Source organism: Nyctereutes procyonoides, unplaced genomic scaffold, assembly GCF_905146905.1.
Source record: "Nyctereutes procyonoides isolate TBG_1078 unplaced genomic scaffold, NYPRO_anot_genome, whole genome shotgun sequence".
Taxonomy (NCBI): Eukaryota; Metazoa; Chordata; class Mammalia; order Carnivora; family Canidae; genus Nyctereutes; species Nyctereutes procyonoides.
Window position 1 is genome coordinate 12,159,919 of NW_026575131.1, and position 19,555 is coordinate 12,179,473.

Here is a 19,555-nt window from a genome sequence, read left to right on the forward strand (position 1 = left end):
ACTATCCCATGATGACTAAGATTGATAAATAATATGTTGTGTTTCCTCAGATAGCTTTGTGCCTCATTCCCAGTAAATCACAGCTTGAGTTCTTAGAAAACATGTGATTCCCAGTGACATTCACTTACTTCTCCATTTCTATGGCCAAGCTATCAACATCTTTCTCTCGCCCTCAAGCAACAGCTGGTCTCCTTGCATCCTTTCTTGCTCCCTTCCAGCTCAAACTCCACATACCAATCAGAGTGGTCACATTAACTGAAACCCTTCATTGTGGAAGACCAGACTAGGAGCTGGCCTGACGTTGTCACCACATTTGGAAGTTGATAGGAGCTGGCAACTCTCTAACAATTAGGCCTCGGTGGTTTCCTGTGTGTTAGGTTTTTTCCAAATGAAGGGGGGGGGGGGACAAAAACAAACAAACAACAACAACAAGAAAACGACAGAGCCAGGCAGTAGGTTCGAGAGTGCTTTAATGGGGAGCGCTCCTGGGGGAGGTTCCCTGACTCGGAGAGGTGGCCGAAGTCAGGGAAGTCGCGCCAGGGTTGGGGAGTGTCGGGGTTTTTAGGCTTTATTGGTTCGGGGTCTGGATCCGGGTTAGGCAACGGAACACCGTGTCCCTAGGAGATTGGCTGGGGGTGGGGATAGTACAGACGATTGGGGGTGGTCCCTGGCTGGAAAGTCCCAGATGGAAAGTTTTGTTTTTCTGTCTAGGTTTCGATTTACTGGAGATGATGTGGTGGTCACGGCTGCCTTGGTGGGAAGATAAGCCATTTTGACCCAATTTGAGATGTCCACCATTTTGGGTGCCCCTGTCTCTCAGCCAGCCCAACACTGTGGACTATCCATAATTTCACAAAATATCAACGTCAGACAACATCTGATGGATCAAGATAAAGACAGGTACTTTTTGTAATCATGCCTGAACAGACAAAACATAAATGTTGTCCAAACCACCAGAAGGACCAGACATCTCTGTTCCCTTGCCCTTCCCAGATAATGGTGACTGCTGTTTTTACCAATTTAACTCTAACTTCACTCCTTTCATCTAAGACTGAGAAACCCAATCATGGAATTATCTCATTCTAAGACAGCACACAACACAGAACAAAGCCTTTCTTCCCTAAAGCCTTTTCAAATTACCAGATACAATCCCAATCCTATAAACCTCTTCTAACACCATTTTACAGAGACATTCCATTGTCTGTGAGCATACTCCAGTGAAAATTAACAGAGAAACCTCACTAAAATGAATTCGGGAGGCCAGCTGGGGGAGGTCTCCTGTCTTAGCACATGCCCTTACCTACAGACCCAAGAAACCTACCTTTCTGGTCATACTACTTTATCTACTTTACTATCCTAACAGGAGGAGGAAGGTTTTCTTCTCCTCTCCCAGCAACAGCCCAACCAATGACAGGCTATCACAACTCAGCCAATGAAAAGCCATCACACTGTGAACTTCCAGTTTACTCCAATGGACTCACTGTTTATAACAGCTCCTCCTATCTTCAACTGTTCCTCTGTGAAGGAGTGTTCCTTTCCTTCTTCTCTGGATTCGTCTATGGTTTTGATGTAGTGTGGATGTTCCAAATTGTTGTTCCTGAATAAACCCATTTTTCCTGGTAAAATAACTGATGCTTTTATTTTTGAGATTAACACTTCAATATAGCAATGACCACTAAACCCACCATAGGTGTGTTCTGGTGGTCTTCAGCTGTATAGCAAGAACAACTGTTTAGCTCAAAAACCTTATTGTTATTCAGCCAGGACACCTGGGTTCAAGTTCCAGCTCTGCCACTTACTCCCCACTACCTACTTCCTAAGCCAAATGACACAAATTTGTTATGCCTCAGCATGCTCATTTGTAAAATAAGGAAAATGTAAATCATGTGTATTTCCTTCAAAATTTTTTAAGACGTATAAAATAATGCCTGCACAGAATATATTGCTTAAAACACACAGCTGGTCAAATCACTCCTATTTAAACTAATAGGCAAAATCATGAATACATCTAGAAAGGTCTACCTACCTCTTCTGCCTCATGGGACCTAATTTTGTCCTCGATAAAATGGGTCTAAAAGTATCATTATCAATAATGACACAAAGGTAAATTTCAAAAAAATATGACCATCTTTGGAAAACCTCTCATCACTAGCACTTAATAGGCACAGAACAAATGTTATTTTACCTTCCCCCTTTGGAAAAATTATTAACTCTCTCAGAGCTTCTGCTTTCTCAACTGGAAAATAGTGGGATTAGATTAAACCAGTGCAATCCAAACTGCATTCTGTGGAATAACCCTCATAGGTTCTTTAGGAGTTCTGCAATGTTTTATTTTAATTTTGTCAGAAAAACTGGCATAAGACGGCTATTGTAATCCATAATATCCTGGAATCCACATGGAAAATAGTACCTTAGCGCCTCATACCAAATAGAAAATCGGTAAGTATTTGTTGAATAAAGTTCTAAATTCAAATTTTTGAATTTGAAATTTGTTTCATCAAAATGACTTCATATGTTAATATCATACCAAATTTTTTTAATTGGAGTTCAATTTGCCAACATTTAGCATAACACTCAGTGCTCATCCTGCCAAGTGCGCCCTCAGTGCCCATCACCCAATCACCCCAACCCCCCGCCCACCTCCCTTTCCACTAACCCTTGTTCATTTCCCAGAGTTAGGTGTCTCTCATGTTTTGTCACCCTCACTGATATATTCACTCATTTTCTCTCCTTTCCCTTTATTCCCTTTCACTAATTTTTATATTCCCCAAATGACCATATAATGTTTGTCCCTTTCCAATTGATTTATTTCACTCAGCATAATAACCTCCAGTTCCATCCATGTGGAAGCAAATGGTGGGTATTTGTCATTTCTAATGGCTGAGTAATATTCCATTGTATACATAGACCACAGCTTCTTTATCCATTCATCTTTCGATGGACACCGAGGCTCCTTCCACAGTTTGGCTATTGTGGACATTGCTGTTATAAACATCGGGGTGCAGGTGTCCCGGCGTTTTACTGCATCTGTATCTTTGGGGTAAATCCCCAGCAGTGCAATTGCTGGGTCGTAGGGCAGATCTATTTTTAACTCTTTGGGGAACCTCCACACAGTTTTCCAGAGTGGCTGTACCAGTTCACATTCTCACCAACAGTGCAAGAGGGTTCCCCTTTCTCCACATCCTCTCCAACATTTGTTGTTTCCTCTCTTGTTAATGTTCCCCATTCTCACTGGTGTGAGGTGGTATCTCATTGTGGTTTTGATTAGTATTTCCCTGATGGCAAGTGATGTGGAACATTTTCTCATGTGCTTGTTGGCCATGTCTATGTCTTGCTCTGTGAAATTTCTGTTCATGTCTTTTGCCCATTTCATGATTGGATTCTTTGCTTCTTTGATGTTGAGTTTAATAAGTTCTTTATAGATCTTGGACACTAGCCCTTTATCTGATAGGTCATTTGCAAATATCTTCTCCCATTCTGAAGTTTTCTCTTAGTTTTGTTGACTGATTCTTTGGCTGTGCAGAAGCTTTTTATCTTAAGTCCCAATAATTCATTTTTGCTTTTGTTTCTCTTGCTTTCAGGGATGTATCTTGTAAGAAGTTGCTGTGGCCAAGATCAAAAAGGGTGTTGCCTGTGTTCTCCTCTACGATTTTGATGGATTCTTGTCTCCCATTTAGATCTTTCATCCATTTTGAGTTTATCTTTGTGTATGGTGTAAGAGAATGGTCTAGTTTCATTCTTCTGCATGTGGCTGTCCAATTTTCCCAGCACCATTTACTGAATAGACTGTCTTTTTTCCAGTGGATAGTCTTTCCTGCTTTGTCGAATATTAGTTGACGATAAAGTTGAGGGTCCACTTCTGGATTCTCTATTCTGTTCCATTGATCTATGTGTCTGTTTTTGTGCCAGTACCACACTGTCTTGATGATCACAGCTTTGTAGTACAACCTGAAATATGGCATTGTGATGCCCCCAGCTATGGTTTTCTTTTTTTAATATCCCCTTGGCTATTCGGGCTCTTTTCTGATTCCACACAAATCTTAAGATGATTTGTTCCAACTCTCTAAAGAAAGCTCATGGTACTTTGATAGGGAGTGCATTAAACGTGTAAATTGCCCTGGGTAACATTGACATTTTCACAATATTAATTCTGCCAATCCATGAGCATGGAATATTTTTCCATCTCTTTGTGTCTTCCTCAATTTCTTTCAGAAGTGTTCTGTAGTTTTAAGGGAATAGATCCTTTACCTCTTTGGTGAGGTTTATTCTTAGGTATCTTATGCTTTTGGGTGCAATTGTAAATGGGATCGACTCCTTCATTTCTCTTTCTTCAGTCTCATTGTTAGTGTATAGAAATGTCACTGGTTTCTGGGCATTTTGTATCCTGCCACGCTGCTGAATTGCTGTATGAATTCTAGCAATCTTGGGGTGGAGTCTTTGGGTTTTCTACATACAGTATCATATCATCTGCGAAGAGGGAGAGTTTGAGTTCTTTGCCAATTTGAATGTCTTTTATTTCTTTTTGTTGCCTGATTGTTGAGGCTAGGACTTTTTTTTTAGGCTAGGACTTCTAATACTATTTTGAATAGCAGTGGTGAGAGTGGACATCCCTGTTGTGTTCCTGATCTTAGGGGAAAGGCTCCCAGTTTTTCCCCATTGAGAATGATATTTGCTGTGGGCTCTTCTTAGATGCCTTTTAAGATGCTGAGAAATGTTCCCTCTATCCCTACACTCTGAAGAGTTTTGATCAGGAATGGATGCTGTATTTGTCAAATGCTTTTTCTGCATCTATTGAGAGGATCATACGGTTCTTGTTTTTTTTTTTTTCTCTTGTTGATATGATCAATCACATTGATTGCTTTACAAGTGTTGAACCAGCCTTGCATCCCGGGGATAAATCCCACTTGGTCATGGTGAATAATCTTCTTAATGTACTGTTGGATCCTATTGGCTAGTATCTTGTTGAGAATTTTTGCATCTGTGTTCATCAGGGATATAGATATATAATTCTCCTTTTTGGTGGGGTCTTTGTCTGGTTTTGGAATTAAGGTGATGCTGGCCTCATGAAATGAGTTTGGAAGTACTCCATCTCTATCTTTCCAAACAGCTTTAGTAGAATAGGTATGGTTTCTTCTTTTAACATTTGATAGAATTCCCCTGGGAAGCCATCTGGCCCTGGACTTTTGTGTCTTGGGAGGTTTTAGATGACTGCTTCAATTTCCTCCCTGGTTATTGGCCTGTTTAGGTTTTGTATTTCTTCCTGTTCCAGTTTTAGTAGTTTGTGGTTTTCCAGAAATGCGTCAATTTCTTCTAGATTGCCTAATTTATTGGCATATAGCTGCTCATAATAAGTTTTTTAAATCGTTTGTATTTCCTTGGTGTTGCTGGTGATCTCTCCTTTCTCATTCATGATTTTATTAATTTGAGTTTTCTCTCTTCTTTTTAATAAGGCTGGCTAATGGTTTATCCATCTTATTCTTTCAAAGAACCAACTCCTGGTTTTGTTGATCTGTTCCACAGTTCTTCTGGCTCTGTTTCATTGAGTTCTGCTCGAATCTTTATCATCTTCTTCTGCTGGGTGAAGGTTTCATTTGCTGTTCCTTCTCCAGCTCCTTTAGGTGCAAGGTTATCTTTGTATTTGAGTTCTTTCCAGTTTTTGGATGGATGCTTGTATTGCGATGTATTTCCCCCTCAGGACTGCTTTTGCTGTATCCCAAAGATTTTGAACAGTTGTTATCTTCATTCTCATTAGTTTCCATGAATCTTCTTAATTCTTCTCTAATTTCCTGGTTGACCCTTTCATCTTTTAGCAGGATGTTCCTTAACCTCCACGTGTTTGAAATCCTTCCAAACTTTTTCTTTTGGTTTAGTTCTAGTTTCAAAGCATTATGGTCTGAAAATATGCAGGGGACAATCCCAATCTTTTGGTATTGGTTAAGACCTGATTTGTGACTCAGTATGTGGTCTATTCTGGAGAAAGTTCCATGTGCACTTAGTATGTCTTCCATCGCGTTTGGATGTAAAGTTCTGTAAATATCTGTGAAATCCATCTGGTCCAGTGTATCATTTAAAGCTCTTGTTTCTTTGGCGATGTTGTGCTTAGAAGATCTATCGATTGTAGAAAGCGCTATGTTCAAGTCTCCCAGTATTAGTGTATTATTATCTAAGTATGTCTTAACTTTGGTTAATTGATTGATGTACATGGCAGCTCCCACATTCGGGGCATAAATATTCATGATTGTTAGGTCCTCTTGTTGGACAGATCCTTTAAGTATGATATAGTGTCCCTCTTCATCTCTTACCACAGCCTTTGGGATAAACTTTAATTTATCTGATAAGAAGACTGCTACCCCTGCTTTCTTTTGAGGACCATTTGAATGGTAAATGGTTCTCCAACCTTTTATTTTCAGGCTGTAGGTGTCCTTACGTCTAAAATGAGTCTCTTGTAGACAGCAAATAGATGGGTCTTGCTTTTTTATCCAGTCTGAAACCCTGCGCCTTTTGATGGGGTCATTAAGCCCTTTCACGTTCAGAGTTACTATTGACAGATATGAGTTTAGTGTCATCATGATACCCATTAAGTCTCCGTTTTTGTGGATTGTTTCCTTGGACTTCCTCTTTCTTTTACAGAGTCCCCCTTAATATTTCTTGCAGAGGTGGTTTGGTGGTCACATATTCTTTCAGTTTCTGCCTATCTTGGAAGCTCTTTATCTCTCCTTCTATTCTGAATGAGAGCCTCGCTGGATAAAGTATTCTTGGCTGCAGGTTCTTCTCATTTAGGACCCTGAATATATCCTGCCAGCCCTTTCTGGCCTGCCAGGTCTCTGTGGAGAAGTCCGCTGTTAACCTAATACTTCTCCCCATATAAGTTAGGGATCTCTTGTCTCTTGCTGCTTTAAGGATCTTCTCTTTATCTTTGGAATTTGCAAGTTTCACTATTAAATATTGAGGTGTTGAACGGTTTTTATTGATTTTGGGGGGGGGGGATCTCTCTATCTCCTGGATCTGAATGCCTGTTTCCCTTCTGAAGTTAGGGAAGTTCTCAGCTATGATTTGTTCAAATACACTTTCTGGTCCTCTGTCCCTTTCGGCGTCCCCTGGAACACCAATTAAACGTAGATTTTTCCTCCTGAGGCAGTCATTTATTTCCCTTAACCTATCCTCATGATCTTTTCATTATTTTTCCTCTTTTTTCCTCAGCTTCCTTCCTTGCCATCAACTTGTCTTCTATGTCACTCACTCGTTCTTCTACCTCGTTAACCCTTGTCATTAGGACCTCCAGTTTGGATTGCATCTCATTTAATTGATTTTAAATTACAGCCTGATTAGATCTAAATTCTGCAGTCATGAAGTCTCTTGAATCCTTTATGCTTTTTTCTAGAACCACCAGTAGCTTCATAACTGTGCTTCTGAATTGGCTTTCTGACATTGAATTGTAATCCAAATTTTGTAACTCTGTGGGAGAGAGTGCTGTTTCTGATTCTTTTGTGATTAGTTTTTCCTTCTAGTCATTTTGCTCAGTGCAGAGTGGCTAAAAACAAGTTGTACTGGAAAAAGGAGAAAAAAAAAGAAAAAAGAAGGGGGGGGAACAAACAGAAAACAAAAAACAAGGAGGGGTATCCTCTGATTCTATATACTGTAAGTCCCTAGACTTCCCCTGGAACTTTCCAGCGCTGCTTGGTCAAGAACTTGCGCTTCCACTGTCCTTCCAGCTGTCTTCTGGGGGAGGGGCTGCTGTGCTGTCTCAGGTGTGTGTACCCGGGGGAGCTGCCCTGCCCCCTGCCAGGTGCACGGCTCAGTGGGAGCTTTTTTTCCTGTAAGACCCCTGCTCCCTGGCGGCCCTGCTCAGTCCCAGGTATAAGGTGACACCAGGAGGAACAACTTCACTGGCAGCGGCCAGCTCTGCAGCTCTGGAGTCAGCTCCTGCAGTAACCACTGGAGTCTCCCAGTCCGCAGGGGCCTGGATGCTCTGGGGGTGGGGGGTGCTGCTCTGCACAGCTTGGGGCGCCCCGTTGGCAGAAGCATCCTTGCTACCCTGTGTCCTCCCGGCCGCCGCCTGTCCTGGGGGAGCGCTGGATCTTGGGCTGTGTCCCCCGGCACCGTGGACTCCCGGGCTGCGCAGCCCCCTCCGCCTGGAGCTGCCACCTGAGCTGCTCCCGGGGCCCTGCTGGGCATACGAGGCAGCCCTTTAGGGAGCTCGGCCGCGGGGTGTGGCGCGCTCTCCCCTGGGGCGCAGGTCCTCCGTTAGTGCCCCTGGGAGCCTGAGGGCATCCCTGCCCCTCCTGGGATCCTGCCCGAGCTTTCTGTGAGCTCTTTTCCATCCCAGAAGATTGGTAAAGTTTCTGCTTCTCCGGGACTGGGCTTTCCTGTCCTGAGGGCACATGCCTGCCTGGCCTTAGCCTGGCATCTCGCGGGGGCCTCACCCCCTTGGTTGCTTTTGTACTTCTTTATTTTTTTCCGCCTTCCTACCTTGATAGAAGCAGGAACTCTTCTCACTGTAGCATTCCAGCTGTTCTCTTTAAATCTCAGGCTGAATTTGTAGGTTTTCAGGATGATTTGAAAGTTATCTAGGTAAGTTGGTGGGGACAGGTGACTTGGGGACCCTACTCTTCTGCCATCTTGCCCCACCTCCTATCATACCAAATTTTATAAAACTTGAGTTTCTAAATGTATGCTATTAAAATATTAATTTAATGGTTTATAAGCTTTTTTTTTTCAGAAGGAACAAAAAAGCTTCAACAAACACAAAACTTAAAATATAACTTGACTGAATCATCTCTAGGCATCTTTTGACTTGGGGTTCAGAGGTGGTTTTGTGTGTTTTGGAGCACCCTAAATATTTACCATTAAAAGAAAGTCACATAATATCCTGTATAACTTCAACAGGGATGTTGTTTGCATAGGCAATTGCTGCCTTTAAAACATGTGTACTGTTTGCCTAGAGAGGAGGGAAAAAAAACATGTTCACTTTGCAAAAAATGCCTCTGTCCTGTATTACCCACAGATGCCAAGACAGCCATAAACACATATACATGCCAGAGCCAACGAAAACACCATGACTACTGTTGGCTTCCTGATTCTGTGTACAGTGAATTACACTTGCAGTGCTGGATATTACTTTTTAGAGACACCAGTAACAAACCCTTGAGATGATTGCACTCCCTCCTTCTTGAATAATGCTATCCAGTATACTGAATCATATTATTCTTAACAATCCAAACTCCACTAAAAAAAAAAAAAAAAATTCAACAAGGCCCTGTTCAGCCTTCCTCTGATTACACCAGCTAAGATGTTGAAATATTTTAAACATGAACTGTTTAAAAGTGGCCATGATAACAGAAATCAGACTGGAAGAAACATTGATCATCACCTCCACAACATGGCTTAATAAGCAATCATCACAGTGTTTCAAAGTATCAGCCGTGATCTAAGGCAATCCTGTCACATAACAAGGAAATTGAGGTCCAGAGAAAGGATGTGGTTTCTTCATACCCAAATGACAATGTTGTAAAAACACTAAGCCACAATTTCAGTCTCCAAATCCTTCCTATTATACTATATGAATCCATTATGCTTTACTTTAATTGAGATCTAATTGAAATCCAGAACATAATATAGTGGAGAGAATGTTCTCTTTCTGGGAACATGGTGGACAAATAAATGACTCTCCCACGGCAGAGAGCCAAAGGCTAGTACATGTTTTTAAATCTTTATAAATGCAAAGATTATTGAGGAACAAAATAAGGAATAGTTATTTGAGTATTTGAGGCCAAAAGCTAAGTACATAGACCACCGAAGCCACCTTTCAACTTGAGGATGATAGTTAACCTGTTGAAATTAACCACTGGTTTTCATGTTCTTGCCAGACTGAACTAAATACAAGTTCAAGGACATCCAATAATGGACCCAATCCATAAAGCTGAAAACTCAAAGAACTATACTTTTAGAAAATGAGAGAATTAAGAAAATAAAGAAAATGTGCTCTCTTCTAGGGGACTGCAAGAAAAGTTGCCTTGCTGGAATCTCAACAATGAGAGAAATTAAAAACAAATACCCAGAATGTGTAACCCAGAAGCTCTAGCCTTCACATGAGCTCACTGCCTGAATTCACACTATACAGGTAGTGTGTATCCCACAAAACCTCAAATCAAGAATTTATTTTAAATTGTTACCATTCTGGTAGCACCCCCAAACACAGAGCAGAAGCAAATAAAATTCACTCAGGATAATCCACCCTCATCTCAGGCTTTGAAGAATCCCCATTGGTAATAGTCCAAGGAACATATTCTCATAATAAAGACTCATTAAAAATGTATGCAAATAATAAACAGATAAAAACTCACAAAGAATTCAGATACTAAGGTTATCAAAGAAAGAAAACATGCATTCATATACACTTTAAAATAGAAGAAATTGCAATTCTCCAAGCAACGTTTTAAAAGAACTAAGTTAGAAATAAAACAATCTAATACTTCATATTAAAAAAACTCAAAGAATGGGGGATCCCTGGGTGGCCAAACAGTTTGGTGCCTGCCTTTGGCCCAGGGCATGATCCTGGGGTTCCAGGATCGAGTCCCACATCGGGCTCCCTGCATGGGGCCTGCTTCTCCCTCTGCCTGTGTCTCTGCCTCTGTCTCTCTCTCTTATGAATAAATTAAATATTTAAAATAAATAAATAAATAAATTAATTAATTAAAAAACTCAAAGAATGATCTAGTTTCCAGTAAGGAGTAAATAAGCACACTCTGCCTATCCATCTCATTGAATAAAACCATAAAGCTTACATGCAATGCACTGAACAGCTTTGTGAGGATTCTGAAAAGTAAACAGAAGTATGCCAATTGGGGAAGAAAACTAGAACTTTAAGTACCACCAAACCAGCAAGGGGGGTTATCACTTTTTCCTGCTGGTATCCTCTGACCTGGAATCAGTGATACATAGAGCTGGGCATCAACACTGTCAGAGACCATCCCAGGAAAACGAAAGAGGTCTCCTAACACGAAGAGTAAGAGAAATCTCCTTCTCTCTCTCTCTCTCTCTCTCTCTCTCTCTCTCTCTCTCTGTTCTCTTGCAGCATAGCACCCAAATAGTTTCACAGCCAGAGCTGCCACAACACTGCACCAAGAGGCACCCCTCAAGAGCTCAAAATCCTGAGGAAGAAGAACCTACCTTCCTCTTTAATCTGAGAAGTTGTCTTTCTAGAGAGTGGGGAGAACCCCTATTGCTCTTTTTTCCTCTTTGTCCTTACCCTCTTGACACTTCCAGATATGATTTAAAATTGCCAAAACCTAGAAACAACCCAAATGTCCTTTGATAGATGAAGGGATAAATAAACTGTGAAGCATCTAAATGATAGGATACTCTATAAAAAGGAAAAAAAAAAGTATTAACAGATTCAACCACGGATGAATCTCAAATGCATTATGCTGAGTGAAAGAAGACAGTCTCAAAAGGGTTACACACTGTAATTTATTTTGTTTATACAACATTCTGGAAAAAGACAGAAGTATAATGACTGAGAATTCAGTGATTGCCAGGAGTTAGAGGCAAATAACTTACTCAGAGGCTCATATGAAAAACCAAGCTAGTGAACATACTCCACTGCTTTGTGAGGTAATGAGATCCTTTCATTTAGAAGTGTTTAAAGCCCCAGTGAAGTAATATATATCAGGGATATTACAGAAGGATTTCATGCTTTACAGTTTGCATAGATGCCCTCTAAACATTCCATTCCACCTTTGAGAGACTCTAACTTTAAAATAAAGTCTGCTTTGTATTGATATATACCTGATTATACCTAACATTAAATAAATATAGTCCCTATACTATACTTTTGGGTTTGACAGCTCATTAAAAAGACCTCAACAAATACCTTTTAAAAAAAAATTTGTGGAATCAATAAATTTGTATTGGAATGCCAACTTTATAAGCTAAGAAGACAAAAAAAAATTAAGATATGCTCATCATCCTCTGCAAATTTGTAACATTGCTGGGAAGAGAAATCATTAATACCTGCAATGTTAAACAACGTGCCAAAGTTAAATACTAATGCACAGTAATAATGTAAGAAAGGCCATGCATAAGAGCCTGTGTAATTTCCAAATTGACATACAGGCATTAAGAGCTATGGGGAGGCAGGGAATTTACTAGATATTTTCTATATGCCTTTCCAGAGCCCTTTGTCCATCCTGTCTCTACCCCACTGTGTGGCCAGTATGGATATACCATATGGATATACCAACAGACTCGTTTCCAGATTCTGATTGGATTCAGTCAATGGGAGGCCCAGTAGGAGATCAAGAGGGCAGAATAAGAGTTAGGTCAATGTGTTTATTTCCCTGGTTCCTGTCTGCCTACTTACTACAGGATCCTATTAGGTGTCCATCACCACTCCTTTACTTTCCCTTTCAGCCTACAAATGGTAACAGTTTCCAGCTATGACTAGCCTCAGTGTCCCTGAGGTCCCTCACCATCCCTTCTTGGTTTCCCTCAACACTGGTTGCACCTTTGTAAGCAGTTCATTTATTAAACTATTTCAAATCAATACAAGTTTGCCATTTGCTGGAACCCTGACGAATCTGGTAGAGAAGGGAGTGTATGCTTTGTGTATTGTAGTGTTTGGAGAAGCTTTAGGGAAATTGGAGTAGGGTTTTGAAGTATGAGTATAACTGAGACATTATTCTGTTTATAAGGCTTGTCCAATGGCTACTGACTACATTAGGCACAAGGCAGGGATTCAAAATCAAATCAACATGATGGAGAAGCACAAAGCCTACTGAGGATAAGGTGGGCCAAATTAACTTCAAAGAGAATGGTGGAATTGCTGGGTTGTAGGGCAGGTCTATTTTTAACTCTTTAAGGAACCTCCACACAGTTTTCCAGAGTGGCTGCACCATTTCACATTCCCACCAACAGTGTAAGAGGATTTACCCCAAAGATACAGATGCAGTGAAACACCGGGACACCTGCACCCCGATGTTTCTAGCAGCAATGTCCACAATAGCCAAACTGTAGAAGGAGCCTCGGTGTCCATCAAAAGATGAATGGATAAAGATGTGGTTTATGTATACAATGGAATATTCCTCAGCCATTAGAAACGACAAATACCCACCATTTGCTTCAATGTGGATGGAACTGGAGGGTATTATGCTGAGTGAAATAAGTCAATTGGAGAAGGACAAACATTATATGGTCTCATTCATTTGGGGAATATAGATAATAGAGAAAGGGAATATAAGGGAAGGGAGAAGAAATGTGTGGGAAATATCAGAAAGGGAGACAGAACATGAAGACTCCTAACTCTGAGAAATGAACTAGGGGTGGTGGAAGGGGAGGAGTGGGGGGTGGGGGTGAATGGGTGACAGGCACTGAGGGGGGCACTTGATGGGATGAGCACTGGGTGTTATTCTGTATGTTGGCAAACTGAACACCAATAAAAAATAAATTTATTATTAAAAAAAGGTAAAAAAAAACAAAGAGAATGGTGGATGTATGTGCATGTGAAGTGGGGGGGGGACATTTAAAGGCTGAGACAATATTTAGTGAATTTATAATATAAGCTAAGCACTGTGCTAAGTTCTGAGGAAGAGCAAAACACAGTGACCCTACCTTCCTTGAGTACATTGGTTATTTATTGCCTTGTAACAGATTATCCCCAAACTCAGCAGCTTAAAACAACAATAAAATTTTGTTATCTTACACTCTTTTGGAGTAAGTAATTCAGGAGTGTTTTAGTTGGGCAGTTCCAATTTGGATTTCTCATGAGTTTCTAGCCAAGATGTTGGCCACATCTGCAGCCATCTGAAAGCTAAATTGGGACTGGGAGATCTGATTTCAGGATGGCTCATTCACATGGCAGTTTTATTCCACATATTGTCAGGAGGTCTTACAACATAGACTCTTCTCTGGGGCTGCTTCAGTATCCTCACAACACGGCAGCTGGCTTCCCCCAGAGTCAGTGATACACCAAAAAGCAAGCCACAATGTCTCTTATGATCTAGCCTGAGAAATCACAATTTGTCATTTCCACAATACTCTACTGATCACAAAGGTTAGCCCCGGGCAGCCCTGGTGGTGCAGTGGTTTAGCGCCGCCTGCAACCCGGGGAGTGATCCTGGAGACCCGGGATTGAGTCCCACATCAGGCTTCCTGCACTCCCTTGCCTCTCTCTTACTCTCTCTTTAAAAAAAAAAAAAAAAAAAAGGTCAGCCCTAGTCACTGTGGGAGGGGAATATGTGCAGATAGGCTTGCAAGAAGGTTAGAATCTCTGAGGGCCATCTTGGACACTCGTGAGAAAGAATTTATGGTCTCTATACATAATAACAAGTACACACACCAAAGGAGTAATTATAACCTATAGTCTACTGGGAAGGGAACCCACAGAATCATTAAGTAACCCAGCAGAAACATCCAGTTGAACATGAAAGCTGAGATGGGGACTGATGGACTCATGTCAGCCATAAGGTAAGTTAAGGGCATGTGACTGGAGACCATTGGCTCTGGGCCCAGTTTAGCTCTGGTACATTCACCATTTTCTACATGGATTTTTTTCTTACCTATGGTAGCAGTGGCAAGGAGCACAGCAATCCACAGAATTCTTTATTTCTCTTTTTTCCCCAATTTTGGCATTCTACATCTTCCCCCATGGTTCCTTTGTTTCACCCAAATCTAGACCTATTCCTTTCTTTCCTGACAGGCAAAGTCTCCCTCGTTTTCTAATTTCCTCATAGCAATTTCAGTTAAACTGAGAAAAAAAAATCAACAAAAATAATTAATACATGTAAAATATATCTATCACTTTATTCTCCCCACTTGTAAAAATTAAAAACCCCATAAACAACCAGGTGTTACACTAGAGAATACTGAGAACACAAAGAATCATCCATGTGCATCTCTAGCTTGTCAGATAATAGAAGTGACCTCTGGTTTCAGAAACACCTGCAGGGGGTCCCTCTCAGGCCTATAGCTGCTAAAGCTGCAAAGCTTGTTCAAACACAGATGTCTAGGCCCTAACCCCAGAATTTTCTGATACAGAGAGTTTGGGGTGAAGCCTGAAAATCTGCATTTTTAACAAGCTCCAGTGATGCTGATGCTGGTGGTCTGGGGATCACACTTTGAGAACTACTAATATATGTCTGGTTATCAACCTGCGCTGTGCACTTAAATCACTGAGAGTACTTAAAGGTATAGACAACTGTTCATACTCCAGGTATTCTGATACAGTTGGTGTGGGGTGTGGTCTAAGCAGCAGGATTTTTCAAAGCTCTATCAGGTGATGTTCATGTGCTACTAACTTGAGACCCACTGGTGCTGAACTTACCCAAAGCCATCATAGTTCCTATTGAACCTGCTTGCTGTCACTTCATTCAGAAACTGCTTCCAGAAAATAGCAGGCCAGCACTTAGGTTTTCACACTGGACTGTGATACCTCAAGATTTCAGGGGGATTGCTGCAAGGATGCAGTGCTTGCTTCCTTCTCCTACTTTAATCAGACTACCTCCTCTGTCATCATTTCCTATATTGCTCTTGCTCCTAGAGTTTCATTTGAAGAAAGGGTCCCTTGGCTAAAAGAAATATTTGAAAACCACTAATGTAAGAGAAAGCCCACTAAACTGAAAATGAATAGGTCTTGCTTCTAGCTATGTAATCATTGTACCTCTCTGAGCTTTAACTTCAGACTTATTTCTAAAGCAATAGCTAATATTTGTATAGTGCTTGTCATTATAAATGATAGTTTGTCATAATAAACATATTTGCCTCACATGATCTTTATTTTTTTTCCACATGATCTTTATTTATTTATTTATTTTAAAGATTTTATTTATTTATTCATGACAGACACAGAGAGAAAGAGAGAGGCAGAGACACAGGCAGCAGGAAAAGCAGGATCCATGCAGGGAGCCTGACGTGGGACTCGATGCCCGATCTCCAGGATCACACCCTGGGCTGAAGGTGGTGCTAAACTGTTGGGCCCGTGGGGCTGCCCTCACATGATCTTTAAAATAATCCTATCACATAACTGATAACAGAGTCCCTATTTTGTAGGTAGGAGAATCATCTACAATTCAAGTAGAAAACCACAGCTTCATTTATCCAGCCAAAGCAATACTCAATCCAAATATTCTTACTTTAAATTTTGATTCCTTCTGTTTCATGATGCTGCCATTAATGTCTTCTCTTTTATGACTAACATGAGTCTCTGTCTCATTTCCTTCTTATCTAGTAAAAGGAGCAATATTCTATAGGCTCATCTCCTCCATAAAAATCTGGAAATAATCTCATATAGGGGTAGGAACAAACGGGTTGATTTGAAGGCAGTGGTCTTCAAAGCATGGTCCCCAGATTCATTACCTAGGACCTTGTGAGAAATGCAAACCTTCAGGCCTCATCCCAGATGTAAAGAATCAAACTTTGGAGGACAAAAGAAAAATCTTTGGAAATAGAAAATGTATGCTTTAACAAGTGCCCCTGGTTAGAGCATTGTATGATAAAGTTTGAGAGCTCACAATTAAGGACCTCTGATGCAATCTTTAGAAGCTCTGTCCTGGAGTAAACTTGGTGGCAAAACTGTGGTGCTGAGGTAGGCTCATCTGGCTGCAAGAGCCAACTGTTAAAGTTTCAGTAATTGTGCACACTGGTTAGGAATATTTACACCATGGAAATGAGCCAACACTAAAATTAGAGCTCACACCTCTCCTCCTTTGTCCACAAGAGAGCTAGTTTACTAGTACACAATGACAAAATTCTGATCATTGATCCTACTTCTCAGACATGGTTTGAAACCTTATTCCTAAAGTCAAGATGGTAGGCCCTACCTTGATTATGCCAGATGCCCCAAACTATTCCATTCACCAAAAATTGGAGAATGCATAGCCAAATTTGCTTAAAAACTTCAGTAGTTACCCTTGTTTTTGCAAGAGAATACAAAATCTTTCCACAATTTAACTTCCATTTCAGTCTCATGTTTAATCACCTTCTTCTTCTACCCTGCCCACACTAGCCTTCAACTATACTGTGAAAATCATTTCCCATTCCCCTACTTCACTGAGCCATCTCTACCTCCTCTGGTTCACTGCACATGTTATTCCTTCAGCCTGAAAAATGCTCCTTCTCTATCTCATTTTCTAGGTCTCAAATCAGATGAAATCTCCTCCAGGAAGTTGTCTTTATACACTTGCCTCCCAACCCTTCCCTTCTCACTCCCTACCCTCATCCCACAAATTAAGAAAATTATAGGCCAGTATTTCTGATGAACACAGATGCAAAAATCCTAACAAAGTATTAAAAAATCCAATTTAACAATACATTAAAAGAATCAACACCATGATCAAGTGGGGTTTATTCTAGGTATGCAAGGATGTTTCCACCCCAGCGAACTAATCAATGTACTATACTATATCAACAAAATGAAAGATAAAAATCATGATCATTTCAAAAGATGCAGAAAAAGCATTTGACAATATTCAACATCCACTTATGAAAAGAACCCTCAAAAAAGTGGATATAGAAGAAATGTACTTCCACATAATAAAGGCTGTATATGATAAACTAACAGCTAACATCATACTTAATGGCAAAAAGCCAAAAGCTTTTCCTCTAACATCAGGAACAAGACACAAGTACCTACCCTTGATACTTCTATTCAGTATACTACTGAAAGTCCTATCCAGAGGAATTAGACAATAAAATGAAATATAAAGTATCCCAATTGAAAAGGAAGAAATGAAACTCTCATTATCTGAAGAAGTCATTATTGACAGAGAAAATCCTAAAGACTCCTCCAAAACACTGTTAGAACTAATATACAAATTTAGGAAATTTTCAGGGTGCAACACCAATATACAAAAATATGTTGTATTTCTATATACAAAAAACAAACCATAAGAAACACAATTTTTAAAAAAAATCCAATTTACAATTGCATAAAAAAATAAAATCCCTAGGAATAAACTTATGTAAGGGGGTAAAAGATCTGTACATTAAAAACTAAAAGACATTAATGAAAGAAACTTAAAAGACACAAATAAATGGAAAAATATTCTGTGCTAATGGACTCAAGCAATTGATATTGTTAAAATGTTCATACCCCAAAGCAATCTACAGATTCAGTGAAATCCCTGTCAAAAGTCCAGTGGCATTTTTCACATAAATATAACAAATAATTTTAAAATTTGTACAGAACCAAAAATGACCACAAAGCCTCAATTTTGAGACGATGCTTTCAGTTGTGTTCTTTCTCAAAATTGGTTGGGCTTTGTGGTCATAAAAACAGATACATAGATCAATGGACAGACAAGAAAGCACAGAAATAAACCTATCCACATATAGTCAATTAATTTACCACAAAGGAGCCAAGAACATACAATTAATAAAAAAACACAGGTTTCTTCGATAAAGTGTTGGGTAACTTGGACACCCACATGCAAAGGAGTGAAACTACATTACTATCTTAAAACAAGAATTAGCAATACACAGAAAAATAACTCAAAATTTGAATATAAGACCTGAAACCATAAAACTCCTGGAAGAAACTACAGGCAGTAAACTCTTTGATATGGGTGTTGTGGATAATTTGATTTGACTCCAAAAGCAAAGGCAACACAAGCAAAAATAAACAAACAGGGCTGCATCAAACTAAAAACTTCAGATAAGCAAAGGAAATTACCAACAAAATAGGGCAACTTACTGAATGGGAGAAAATTTTTACAAGTATTTTATCCAATAAGGATTACTATCCAAAATATATAAAGCACTTACAACTCAATAGCAAAGAAAGAACAATTCTATTTACAAATAAGCAGAGAATCTGAATAGACATTTTTCCAAAGAACACAACAGATGGCAACAGATACATGAAAAGACAATCAACATCGCTAATCATCAGGGAAATGCAAATCAAAACCACAATGAGACAATACCTCCCACTCATTAGAATGGCTATTATCAAAAAAGGCAAGAAATAATCAGTGTTGGCAAAGATAAATGAAAGGGAAACTTTGTGCACTTTGGTAGAGATGTAACTTAACAAAGCTACTAGACAAAACAGTATGGAGGTTCCTCAAAAAATTAAAAACAGAACTAGGGCAGCCTAGGTGGCTCAGCAGTTTAGCGCCACTTTCAGCCCACGGTGTGATCCTGGAGACCGGGGATCAAGTCCCATATCAGGCTCCCTGCATGGAACCTGCTTCTCCCTCTGCCTGTGTCTCTACCTATCTGTCTCTCTCCATCTCTCTGTCTCTCTCTCTGTCTCCCATGAATAAATAAAATCTTAAAAAAAAAAAAAAAAGAACTACCATACAATCCAGCAAATCTACTTCTAGATATTTTTTGGAAGAAAACAAAAACACTAATTTGAAAAGGTATATGCACCCCCATGTTCATGGAAGCATTATTTATAATAGCCAAGACTTGGAAACAACCTAAATGTCCATCGATCCATGAGTAGTAAAAGAAAATGTGAGGGGCACCTGGATGCCTCAGTCAGTTAAGCATCTGACTCTTGATCTTAGCTCAGGTCTTAATCTCAGGGTTGTGAGTTCAAGCCCCACGCTGGACT

General features: G+C 40.0%; 1 long non-coding RNA gene across 1 annotated transcript in view; it reads right to left on the reverse strand.

The window, feature by feature from the left end:
* Positions 1-19,555, reverse strand: part of LOC129522262 (uncharacterized) — a 262,256-nt gene that overhangs the window by 89,465 nt on the left and 153,236 nt on the right. The window lies entirely within an intron of this gene.